The sequence below is a fragment of the Homalodisca vitripennis genome, chromosome 5 (assembly GCF_021130785.1).
Source record: "Homalodisca vitripennis isolate AUS2020 chromosome 5, UT_GWSS_2.1, whole genome shotgun sequence".
Taxonomy (NCBI): domain Eukaryota; kingdom Metazoa; phylum Arthropoda; class Insecta; order Hemiptera; family Cicadellidae; genus Homalodisca; species Homalodisca vitripennis.
The window spans coordinates 83,477,697-83,491,632 of record NC_060211.1 but is presented as its reverse complement, the minus strand read 5'-3'; positions in this window follow the sequence as shown (position 1 = coordinate 83,491,632).

Below are 13,936 nucleotides of genomic sequence, written 5' to 3'. Positions count from 1 at the left end.
GTTACCTTCATGTAGATTAACCCTTGTGGTATCAGAAGCTTTCAGAAACGAGAGACTTTCAACTAACAAGATTAACATAGTAAGTACTGATGAATCTAAGTTAGCACAAAATATCAGTGCTCTTTTTATTTATTTGATTATTTAAATGATAATTATTTGTTGAAACTATTTACTAGTAGAATTCATTAAGCCTGTACACGCTTGAGTGAGTGGACTCCTTCAAAAATTAATCTCTTTCTTATGACACACTGGCTTAGTTTTAATGGTTTTCGCGTTGTTTAGGAGAAATCGATATTTTTTCGAATCTGTTACAATACGTTCAGTTGATATTTTTCATAAGTGAATGTAACTTCAAGGAAAGACAACTTTTAAAGATTTTTAATATATATTATTGATCTAATTTACAGTAAGTGTTAAAAGTTACATCACCATAAATCTTATATTTTATGCTGATAATAAAATCAGATCCTTTACTGGTAATGAAGATATTTGGGGTCAATCGATATTTTGGGGGTAACACGTAGAAGATACAAAAACGTTCCAGTGTGTTTTGTTTATAGAAAAATGATATACTACACTATAGCTCATTTGCAATGCTTGCTTCTAAACTACGGAAAGAAAAAAATAAAGGAAGGAATCAGAGAGAATAAAAAGAAAGTTAAACTAATACATTGTTAAGGAAAATATGAACTTTTTGAGATCTAAAATAATGATTATTAAAATATATTCCTAAGAAATTGCCTATTTTTTCCTTTAGATACATAGTTTATATAACACTTTATACCTTAGATATATTATCAAAATTGATCATAAGTTAACTTGTATTACTACCAGGTCCTAGATTTTCAAACTGATTTGACTGAGGTGTTTGGTTCGTCTGCGCGTGCCTTTGGAGCTTCATCTTACTCCATACAACATGTTGTATCATACTTATGAGCACATATTCACAAGTAATAACATATTTAATTACTTTCTAGAGCTGGTATCCCCTGTAGCAGAAAATAATTATAATTATTTTTAAATTTCTTACATACAGTTGATGTAAAATTTTTGTTTAAAACTTTACGTTTTGTTTCTTATGAGTGAGCTATAATTGGTTGGGAATAACAGCTTGGATTAAAAGATTGAACAAGAATCTTTTTAGAGGTGATAAACATAGTAAAAGCGAGACGATTTACAATTGGTGGGCTATTGGACATAGAGGAACAGAAGGCGAAAAGCAAACAAGAAAATAAATTCGGAGGATAAAGAAACAAGGTAAGAAGAGTTATGTCATGTCAATGCAGTAGACGGACGTGTGTTGCAGCGCTCGTTAAACATAACCTCAAAGGTTACTTACAGCTGTCATCTGTAACCTTTAAGATACTACTGGGGATTTTTGTTGATGTATTTATTTACGCCTGTTATTGGACCTTCTATCAAGCATGCTAATTTGCGAGATTCTGTCAATATAGTTTCACCATGCTGCTGGGCGAAATGCTTGAATTCTGGCAAGAATTCTACTAAGATTGAATGAGTGCAGTGTAAGTTATTTTTCCATGAGAATTGCGTGAACCGTATCCCTGATGATATTGAGTACTATCAACATAATGCTACCATCTGGAGATATGAGTCATCCTCTAAAGGGCACTGTTAGAGCATGGGTATGGAATCAAGGCCCGAGTTAGCCATGACCTATGTTTTTAACTTAGTGTCAAAGCTGAGAAAGGACCTAAAGGGGATCGAGGTTAGCCTGGACAAGTCAATTAATTCTGCCTTTAAAGAACTAAAAGAAATAAGAAAATCTAGTTAGCAATCAAAGTGGACACATAAATGGCCTACTGACTCTCGTGAATAAGCTGTCAGCTGAAAATATTCAACGTAAAAGTAAAGGGAGTATCCTAGAGAGCAGAATGGATGGTATTGAGCAGTACTTCAAGAGGAATTGAAATACATGGTATTCTAACTTAGAAGGGAGAGAATGTGTTTGATGTAGTCAAGGCGTTAGACCGAACTGTCGAGGAAACTAGGATCGGTGCTGGTCATAGGCTAAGTAGTCGGGACGTTAGTGTGAGGCCTTCAGGTACTGTAGTGACCAGAGTATGAGTGCTAGGCCGTGTTGCAGAAAAGGCATGTGAAGAGGAACTTATCAACCCTCTGTAGTATTGGCCTGACTTCGTCCAGTAGTGCCTGTATATAACAACAAAAGTCTGTCCCCGGGAAGATGCCAGCTCCTCAATGTTACTAGGGAGAAAAAGAATAAAAAGAACTTTCCACTCTTATCTATGGATAAGGGTGGAAAGATACTCCTAAGGAAAGCGGACGGTAATCCAGTTAAAGTGATTACGACATTTGCAGACCTGGATAAGTTTTACGCTGTAAGTCATGAGGCACAAAACAATACTTGTTTATCTTTTACAATTGCACTTTTATCTGGTATCAAAAATGTAATAATACATTCAAATTTGATGTTAAGGTTTTTTATGAGTTATGAATATTTATTTTTACATTTACACACTTGCAGTTATGTAATTTTCTTTCAATTTAAAATATGTTTGATATTAATAATTTTGTAGATGTTGATCAGAATATTAGAAGCATGAGGCAGAATTTAAATTTATTTTTAAGTGATTTAGAATCAGCTGAGTTATTCCCAGATATGATAGTGTTAACTGAAACTTGGATAAATATAGCCAAATTGAAACACTACAAGATAGAAGTGGGCACAATTGTTCTTGTCCGTGACTGTTATCAATGTTCCTCAGTCGGCTGACGCTGCAGTTGGATCTCAGAGTGAGTGACCTTGAGCGGCTCACTCTGCTTGCTGTTTATCGCTTCCACATAAGTTTGCGTGTTGATTTCATTAGTGGCTTTGATAAAGTCCTATCAGGTTTGGAGGGTCGTAATATTATTTTTGTGGAGGATTTCAATTTTAACATCCTAGCTCAAACCATTAAAACTAAAGATTATTTAAGGCTGATAGCTGGTAAAGGAATGTAAAATGTAGTTAATTAACCTAAATACATTGTGGAAAACTCAGCTACACGTATTGATCACGGTTTTATGCGATTTTTAATTTTTTTATGAGTTTCAGACCAAAGTGTATAAATGCTAAAATTCCTGATTTGTCTCATTTAAACAATTGTTGAACAATTTAAAAACATGGCTTTTTGGACAGGATTAATGACCTGCTTGAGATAGTGAGGGAGGAGGTTGGGTTTAAATGGTTGATGAGTTTTATTAAACTAGAAATACTACTACTCGTATATCTGATGGATTTGCTAGTTTATCTGTATGACTATTTTACTGATCATTATTTCTAAATTGTTGAAGCATAGCAAGATTGGGTTGTATTTTGTTTATTATTTGAAGTAAGTACTTATGTAGTCATTTTTAGTTGCACTGCGAGTCGCTGCTAGCTTTGTTTTAGTTTGTTCATTCAACTGATAGCGATCCCAATTCTGGTTTCAACTAGAGGGTCCCTATTTACTTGCCATAAAATATATGTATATATTGATTTCTCTGTTATTGTAATATTTACATTTTTATATGAAAAGTTGTATAATTGCTTATGAGTGTGAGTATACATTATAAATTGTGTTATTTTTTTGTTATTAATTTTAGACATATATACTTAGTAAAACTATGTATTTGTGTTTCTGGCAGAATAAAGATTTGTTATTATATTATTTTTATTATTATAGAAGACTTTAGGAAAATAAAAATGAAGATGGTGAGGATTACTCCTCTGTTAAATTTTGTTTAAGTTCGGTGCTCGTTAAAGTTCCTAGATTTCCTGAAAAGTGGTGCTTTTATCATTTCAGGGCGACCAACACATCTCAACATTTTTTAGAGCCTTTTTGTATTACAGTGTGAGTAAATTCATACATTTTGTTGTATTGTGTTAATGTTTTACTTATTAAATATATTGATCAAAAACTTGTAAATTTAATTGACATACATCATTTTATTTATAAAATTAAAACTAAAAACTGCGCGCGTGTTTATGTGTCTTTACTTCAGTACAGATCAAACATGCCTTATACACAAGTAAGTAAATTAAGTAAGGTTGTCACACAGTGGCATCTATGATTTTATAAAGTATATAACTAATAATTATGTTATTAACTCCACTTATAGGGTTATCTATATATATATTAATGTAATGAAAAGTAACTAAAACCCTTGAAAAATGTTTTTATTGACATACACGTGTTTTAGTTTTTAATCATCTTCAGTGTACATTAACCTTTAAATAAATAAAATATAATAAACAATTAAATATACACATGTGGACCATTTAAACATATGTTAAATTTAAATGACACAGTTTTAATTTTTGATTAGTAATCTGTATTTAATATTTAAATTTTTTCAAAAATTAGTTAAAAACCGAAACACGTGTATGTCAATAAAACATTTTTAAAGGGTTTTAATTACTTTTCATTACATTAACTAATAATTAATTTTTCTCGATAATCATTAGATTTGATAAAGTAAAATAATACGTATTTCTGACATTTTTGGCTAAATAAATGTATCTATTTATAAACTATGCGTAATGTAAATATTTCATAATAAATCGTGTATTTGTAATTAAAGCAGAAAATATTAGTGGAAATGGAGTAGCTTTGAGAATTTCAATGTTTGAACATACAATAACTAATTAATCGATGGCAAAATCTTGTTTACCATATATACAATCAGAATCGTTAAAAAGACTTCATAATAAATACATTGCTGTGCTTGATTAAATTTTGTTTGAATAAGTTATCTTACTAATTTTAAGAATCCATACAAATATTCTACGTTGAAACTAACGATCCCAAATTTTAATGTAACTAAACTGCAGTACATGACACAAGTTACTTGCCACCACAGCGCCGTTTTGTTATGCATAGGCAATCATGTCTCAGCACGACACTCTACATGTATTAAAATATATATGTTTACTAGCAGGCTTTGCACGCGATATGGATGAAATAACAGGTACGTCATAGGAATTTTCTTTATGAATTGGCTTAATAAACACTCCTGAAAAAAATAATGCTGACTGGAAGATATTCCAGTCTCCTGATCTATTTCTGTATAATTCAACGTTCATTTCAAAGAGCAATGTTTTGTTGCTGTCGGTCAATTAGGACAATTACTTAAAAGGTTTTATGAGCATCGTTTAAACACATAAATCTTCTCTGCAACATTCCATAACACTTGAAGGAATAGCTTCAACAATTTCAGTAACACTTTAAGTGTATTAGGACATATTGGAGGAATAATAAGTCCGTCACAGTAGTTATCTCTTTGAAAACACTTATGATGTAGTATAATGAAGCCCTTTAACACTTTTAAACTCGAAGTAAAAATTTGTACAGTACTTCTTAAAATATAGTAATATGGTTTCGATTGTTAAGAGGTGCAGAATGTGAACACAATTTCCAGTGGCTGTTATTTGAGGTTTATTGCGTAAAGAAGCATTTATGGTTCAAATGAATTTTATTTTACTCGCCAGTTTTGGTTTATTCGTTCTCTTAGGACAAAAAGCAGAGAAATTTAGCCCTAATATTTTTTGTTGGAGTTTTTGGCTTTTTGTTCTGCTTCAGGAGTGACAGGATTTTTGTCCTGCATGAGTAAGATTAGGAATAAGGTTCGTTCCTGTTGAGATCCATGAGGAAGGATTTTTGGCATTAATATCAGTCATGTCCTTTTAAGAATGGGAGACCAGCTCACCAGCTCACCAGTCAGCACAGGCAGAGAGAGGCACGCCCTTATCTCTAGGCTAGCAATAACCTTTGAATCTTAGGCAACCCCACCCACTCCAATAGTCATCCCCTGGAGTAATCTAGATCTATCGACCTTTGATCTCAATATATCTACATTTACGGTTAGTGACGTGCCGTTCCTGGACATCCATAGGTTGCCTACATTTAAGTGATATAGTAGATCTTGCCTCACACAAAATATCTACTTCCACTAATTGTAATCTTCTAGTCAACGGTATTTTTGGTGCCGAGGTAGCGTTTGCACTGTTACCCCGACCAAATATATACGACACAGATCAGAAAATATTTCTATGGTCAAGAACGATCTACTTCGGTCATTGTAAACTATTTTAGGTGCCTCACTATCGTTTTTAAAGTTGCCCTACTTAAGAAAACTTTAAAAAGGATACTTGGTCATTAAATTATACTTCCGATATAAGATTTTTGTCGGAGCGTAATAGCGTTTGTGTTGTAGCCCTGATCAATAAAATATATAAACATACGTTTAAAAAGCCTTCTCACTCAAAAATCGTATACATAAATTAAAAATAATCTTCATCCGGTCTCAGGTATTCGCTGTGCCATAGCATTGTTTCCTCACTGTCCCGATCAAGAAAGATCGTTAAAAAGTATAATTCTGTAAAAAATTACTATTAATTCCCTATCATGGGAATCTACTACCGGTGCCATAGTAACATTTCTATTGTTATTTAGATTAAGAAAATATTATAATAAAATTCAATTTTGCTTAAAAAGTAACTACATTCAGCCATTATAGCATTTCCGTTGTTTCTATAAGTGTAATTTATAACAGTACTGCAGCTACTATCATGTTTCGAAAGCGATTGTACGACAAGATAGAGCAAAAATTAAGTATAATTACGTTATGGATATTGCATTTGTAAATTTACTGTGATTTACTATGACGAAACAGTGTTTAAAACGTGATTATGTTTATTGTTGTATTTTATTACCATAATTAGAATTGTGTCTTAAAATGTGTGAAGCAAACCTTCTCTAGCTACACACCAGTCTTACTGCTCTTACCAATTAAACAAAACAGTAAAACCTAAACATTAGTCTTCATTATCAAGTAAAGTTTTAATAAATCTGTTTTTCATAGTACTTTTAGTTAATAATTTTATCCTAATCTGATCATAAAAAATACAAATAAAAAACACACTTTTAAACTTCACATATATGCAAATTTTTAACAAAACCTAACTCGTAGTTTTTTACGTTTGTAGTTTTAATGATTTTGCTCAAATTAAATTTTTTATATTAGATAACCCTGAATTTAACTTTCAATACAACCATTAAAAACCTTTACTTCACACGTAAATAATAATCCCCCCCCATTTTACACTTTGTGTATGGCACATATAAAACTACGCAATAAGATTCATAACATCAACAGACGAGCTTAACATTGTAATGTGACGGCAAATAATAATCTACCCTTGCTTACCACGCCCGTTAAGTCGTTAGCTATCCAATCAATCAGAGCTGTTTTGTATGCTTGGGCTGCTCCACGTTCAGTCACATGCAAATCTCCACACTCTGCTGGCGGGCTTTATGAGACATCTCCTGTTCCGCTCAATGTATATCCGGGGAATACAAACTGGATAGATATCCGATAGTATACGTGTAGAATATTGAGACAGATGTAATCCTACAATCTACATGCCCAGCGCAACTGAGCGATTAGGGATTTGATACAACGCTGCACACTTACTAGCTTCCACTGTGTTCAATTTCACTGTTTCCTTTTCTCGATGAGAAAAAACTAAGCTATTCATCGGTTAGGATATGTAAAATAGCCTACTTACTTGTTATAAGTAATCTCTATAGTGATGACTTTAATCATCACTAAGTAAGTTACTTTGATTATATATTATAGATTTGTAGATTTTTAAATATAACCGCACCCATCTACAATATACCCTAGGGCATAATATTTGTCTAATTTTGACGTAATTTAAAAGAAGTCATACATGAATAAAATATGTTGTAAGGTTAATGGTATTCATTTCTTAAATTCCTGTCATAAGTTAACGCGTTTCCATGTTTGTATTAATAGAAGTACCTTTTTATCGAAGGTAATGTCATAGAAGCCGCTTGAGATCAGTACATGTGGTATACTATTGTCAACATCTCAACCGTGCTTTTCTCATCAAATCATTTTTTTACACCAACATAAGTGAGAAGTGGTCCACTAAATCAGGAAAAAACTATTATGTAATAACCTTGCAGGCTGGCTTAAATATATGACTGTGTCAATAGCTGGTGCAAGATAGCTGGTGCTGGATCAATATAATCGTAAATATATTTTATTTTTATTATTATATTATATTTATTTCCGATAAAAAACAAATTATCAACTCAAACATAAATATATTACATCAGAATGTGCAGTCAGTTACATATACATTTTAAACAGTACTACACAGACTCGATAATAATATAGCTTGACTGTCTAGACATTGCTTCAACCCAGATTCTTGTGAGGGACTGTGTCAGGCCTACAAGACTACTGCCATATATTGCAGGTCGAGAGGGATGAGGGCGGTGTTGCCAGGGAGGACTTCCCTTATCCTGTAACGGAACGCGAAGTAATTTCCCGACTGAAAATGGAGCGCTACTTTGAGTCATATCTGTTACGGCTTGGATCTGTCTGTCATGGCAGTTTATCGTCCACCAAATGGGGGTTCTGAGGAACTAGTTTTTAACAGATTGGAGGAGGCTTTCCACATTCTTATCACCAGCAAATCCAAGGTTATGTGTTATAGTGATTTTAATGTGCACTTATAGAAGCAGTTAGATGGAAATTTCCTTTTCTCAAATAACGTTATCAATAGTTTCTATTTGAGGATCATTTCTAGAGGAATAACACGTCATTCGGTGAACGTTGGTTCCTGTATTCGTAATTTGATTACCAACATTGAGCCTAAATAGATTTTGGATAATATCGCGCATACTTTTTTGTGGGATAATGAGGGTCAGCTTTTATCTCTAGCCCTGTAGTACTCTGTTTCTCCCAATAAATCCTGTAGATTTCTAACATCTGACATAGGAAAATGACGTAATATATGACCTGTAATCTGTAACGCAGATTGGGCAAACATTTATCTTCGAACGACGCACATAATTCTTTGGCATCTTTGGAGAGCTTATTTAAGGTAGCCGTTCCCTTAGTAAAATGTAAGTAGCATAGAAAACAACGCCCTAAATAGCTGACAGATAATATCTAAAAAGATAAAGAGGAGCTAAAATACAGATGACCTGTTGCGACGTGACTATCCTACAGATTAATTACGCCATTTATATAGATTCAGAAATAGAGAATTTCGTAACCTGGTTTTTTCAAATCTTCATCTGCTGAAATCACATACGAGTAAAACCGTCTGGGAGGTAATTTCATACTTTTTTCAGTAAGACGAAGAGAGGTACTAGCAAAGACATCAGCAAATTGTCCATTAGTGGACACTCTGTGAACTAACCCAGTAAAATAGCTGTAGCCTACAATGAAATTTGGTTTATAACAGTTCGTTGCCTGCCTTTAGTGTTGGGAGTGATCCACATACCTTTCCACTTTTTAAATACGGGACGAGCATATTTCTTTGTCCAGACATATGCGCTGAAGTCCTATGTGCTGCTACTCTACTCAAATTTACTTTATTAACGGATGTTTAGAGTATGAGCCCTTCTTTGATTAACGGAGTAGCCATATGTGCTGAAGTCCTATGTGCTGCTACTCTACTCAAATTTACTTTATTAACGGATGTTTAGAGTATGAGCCCTTCTTTGATTAACGGAGTAGCCATCCATTTGTCCATACACCTCTTAAAGCACTGCAATACCTCACTTTCTCAACGTGTATTTCCATCAGCCCTAAAGTGCTCAAGAGTACTACACATCTTTATAAAAAGGTCACTGAAACCTGCCTGAAAACTATAGGCCCATTTCCATCCTCCGCACCATTGACAAGGTTATGTTTAGTTAACGTATAGTTTATGAACGACTAATGGTTGACCTTCATTCAAACTTAATTATTTCAAAATTTAAATTTGTATTTCTAAATTGCAGTTAAATCTTGCATGCAATCAATAATTTTCTAATATCTGTGCTATTGAATCTTGATTCTAGGCGATCTACTGCTGGCATATTCTTAGATCTTAGTAGGACCTTTGACATCCCTGGCGACCAGCGCCTCCTCGAAAAGCTGGAGGTTTGTGGTGTCAGAGGCGTTGCTTTGGACTAGTTCTTTTCTTTTTGGTCGATACTCAGTGCGTACAAATTACAACCTCATATGGAGCAGCCCACTCTCCATTTTTGTCAGTCATGAAAGTTATCCGTCATGGTTCAATAATCACCCCCCATTCTTTTTGTTATTTATGTTAAAGTTCTCTAGACCTCAGTTACGGATAACAATGTTCATTTTTTCCGATGTTACAAGTGTTTGCTTTAAATGTTGAATTAGAAATTGCACTCAACCAGAAAATTTCCAATATAATTTTGTTCCAAAACAATTCCTTGTTTTTGAATACATATAAAACAAAAATAGTGCATGTTTGTTTAAGGAAACACTCTGATGATGCCGCTATTCTGGATCATTTTCATGATGAAATCAAATGTCGTAAATCTTTTGGGACTTCATATAGATTAAAATTTAAATTGGAACCATCACATAAACCTTCTATGCTCCACATTCAGCTGATGTGTATATTTTTTGTGTGGTATTTATCCGTCTTTCTCAAAAACATTATTTTGCTAGTTGTATACTTCAGCTAATTTCACTCTCTTCTAAGTAACAGCATTAAGTTATTATCTTCAGTTACAGCTATTGTGCCATTATATTAGCTTAACAAGGTATTGTCTTCAGTTGTGGTAATGTTTAAACTACAGAAACGGGCAATTTGAATCATCTGTGGGCAGGGATGTCGTGACTGTTACCTAGACGTTTTTTCTGCTGAGAGCCTGTTGACTCTAACTCATATATTCAGTCTGTTAGTCCTCTTTTAATAATCTTTCCAATGCATACCCACAGATTTGAAACTAGGCACAAGACCAATCATGTCATATTTGTGTTCCGGACAAGCATATTTAAAAATCAATTCAATAATTTGTACCCAAGTTGTTCAACTGGCTTCCTGAAGCAATAAAAGATTGTAAAAGTTCAACTTTATTCCAAAAAGTCTTAAAGTATTCTGCGCTGTAAATGCTATTACTCAACAGAGGGATATTTAAGAGATGTCCTGGTTTAGTTTTATTATTCTTATTATTGCTCCTTAGCTGTTTTATAGTCTTAAATAGTATGTTTTAAATTCTACAGTTATGATGAACTGCTTTAATTAATTAATATGTCTTTTTTATTATACTAGTATGTTCTTAACAATGTATTATCCATGAAAAATAACTGATTTGAAGTTGAATTAGACTTGGTGTTTGCCTTGTGATAAGTAAACAAAATAAAATGAAGCAATTGGTGTTTTGTTTTAAAATATTTTAAAAATGGAAAATGAGATTTCAGTATTTGTTATCGAAATTTCATAATATAGACCAAACTCCAAAAACTTTAATAATAAGTTATAATTATAATTAAGGCTTTTTAACCAATCCTAGTATAAACGAAGCATACAACTAGCAAACAATTGTTTTTCAATGAAGGTGGATAAGTACCTCAAAGAATATAGACAGCAGCTGAGTTTGGAGCACAAAACATTTATGTGATTGTCCCAAGAAATTGAAGATAACTATAAAGATAGATTTCTTCTCTTAAGGTAGTGCTGGATTTTTAAAGGTTTCGGTTGATTTTTTAAAATTTTTATACAAAGATCTGATTCTTCCTGTCTTTCAGATGTTTTCTCTGATGATTGGATAACTAGTATTTTGGATTATTTGGTGACACTTTATATTTAGATTCAAATAAAAACCGTTGAAGACTAGGATTTGAAACATTAATAATTCGCGATGAAAGATGACTGGAATAAACGACGTTTTTGTTTAAAAAGGATGTAATTTCCTTGAAAACAATTATAAAAAACGTAATTTCTTAAAGAAAATATCTTAAGGTACGTTTTTGTTTTTGTTTTTTTTTTTTTAATTAGCACATTCAGTAAAACGATTGCACTATTGTAAGGCATCTTGGGAAATGTTTACTATTAATATTCTACGTTAAGTGACATTGTCAAAAACTGCTCGAAGCAAATGTCTTATAATTTAAATTGTTACGCATGTATATATAAAAAAACTAGAGTCACATTTGAACTGAAAAGGTTAGCCGGAATAACACATAAAGCGAGAGCACGTTATCCACTTTCACACATTTAACTTGTGGTCTTTGAATGACCAAGCAATAAAGGCCTGGACTTTATTGATTGGATTTAGTGGTACAGGATTTATTTACTCAAAGACTGGTTTATCTATAGTGATCTTCTTTCCAACTGTAATGAGTGAGTCGCTTAGAGTTATTTATATAAAATACTCGAATAACAGACAATGGCAGCTGTACAGTGCTGACACTCGTTAGTTATTTCCTTAGTTAATTAATTATGCTCCTGCCACAGAGCTTACTTCAGAATACCCATTACAGAAAATTTATTTCAGCTACTTCTTCTGAATATTTAAATACACATCTCAAAGTTCCCCTTACCCTGTTATTATTCAGTTTTAAATTTTTGAGAACATTTTGAATATTTATATAGATGGTGGTACATGTGACTCCATTGGAATCAGAAGTCCACATTCATCCAAAAGGATTTCAGACACTGCACTAAGCGGAATGTAAAATGGAACTAAACTAAGCGTTTACATTGGTCTTTCTAAATGCTATTTTTGAATTACATAAGATTGACTCCATTTTTCAACCCATGGTACTATATAATAAATGCTTCATTAAGAAAACTAAGAACTTCGACTTTGGGGTTTCATCACATTGGTCTAAGATAGTTCCAGTGGTATTTAAATCGTTCCACTGCAATGCAGAGGAATTGCGAATAAAGCCACGGGTAAATGTTAGTAATAATATAAGTAACATTTAAATTTGTTCAGACAATATGTTTTACTATAACGTGAGAAACCAAAATAAAATCCCTAATGTGGAAAAGTCCTTCCCTTTCTACAGTATCTGGTTTATTGGAAAAACGGCGTAACATAACGTATTATTTATATTAACAAATTAATGTGTATTTATTTAAAATAAATAGTCATATCTAAAAGAAATTAGGTTATATTATAGTGGTAGTTATATAGAATTTTGTAGTTTTGTGTTAGCTTTACATGTAATTTAATTTAATGTAAACTAAGAATAGGTTTCTTTGAATTGATTTAGTTGTGTTTAACCACATTCAACCTTCCGCTTAACTGACATTGTCAAGACTCGCCTCCTGGAATCAGAATCCGTCTAAAGTCCTTGGCACTGTAACGTGTGGTTGTTTCAACGTAATATTAGAACTGTTAACAAAAATGACAAGTTAGAGCTAAGTGCTAAAATACCATTATTTACTATGTATAAATACAAGATAATCACTATATGGAGATATTCACGGGGAGATAAAATGGGTTTACCGGTATTGTACGGTATAACGTATTAAATTTATACTGTAATAAACACCTATAAAAATTATATTTTACCAATACTGTGTCAGAAAGTGTAATATATCATTTTTACATTCACTTTTGTGTAAAAATTACATGAGTCTCTCCCATACCCTGGCTTGATCACAATAATACAGTTTGAGGAAAAACACTATTTCGTCCACAATTCATCCACATAAAACCTTTATCAAAAACTCATTTGATATGCAACGTATATTCTCAGATGTGAGACTGATAACAATAAGTTTAAAAAGCAGGTGACATGTTTGCTTCTGGAACGGTGCAGCTATAGCTTGGAAGAGTTCCTGTCTCAATGGGCTCTGCTTTACTGTTATATTAATTTGAGAGATATATTATTGGTTTTTCTCTTAATTGCACAACATTTTATTTACGTTATTGTGTGCAATTTTGACTCTCAAACTGCAAAGAATGTTTTGAGTATGACTATGTAATGTTAAAGTAGACAATAAATTTATTGTTCAACGGCTTTCGTTTTTCTTCTAAAAGGCACGTATAAATCGTAACTATTGTTATAGGTCGCAAGTAAATCCCGCAAGTATTGAGATTCAAGTGTTGGCGTAACGATAAATCGTCCGAGATTC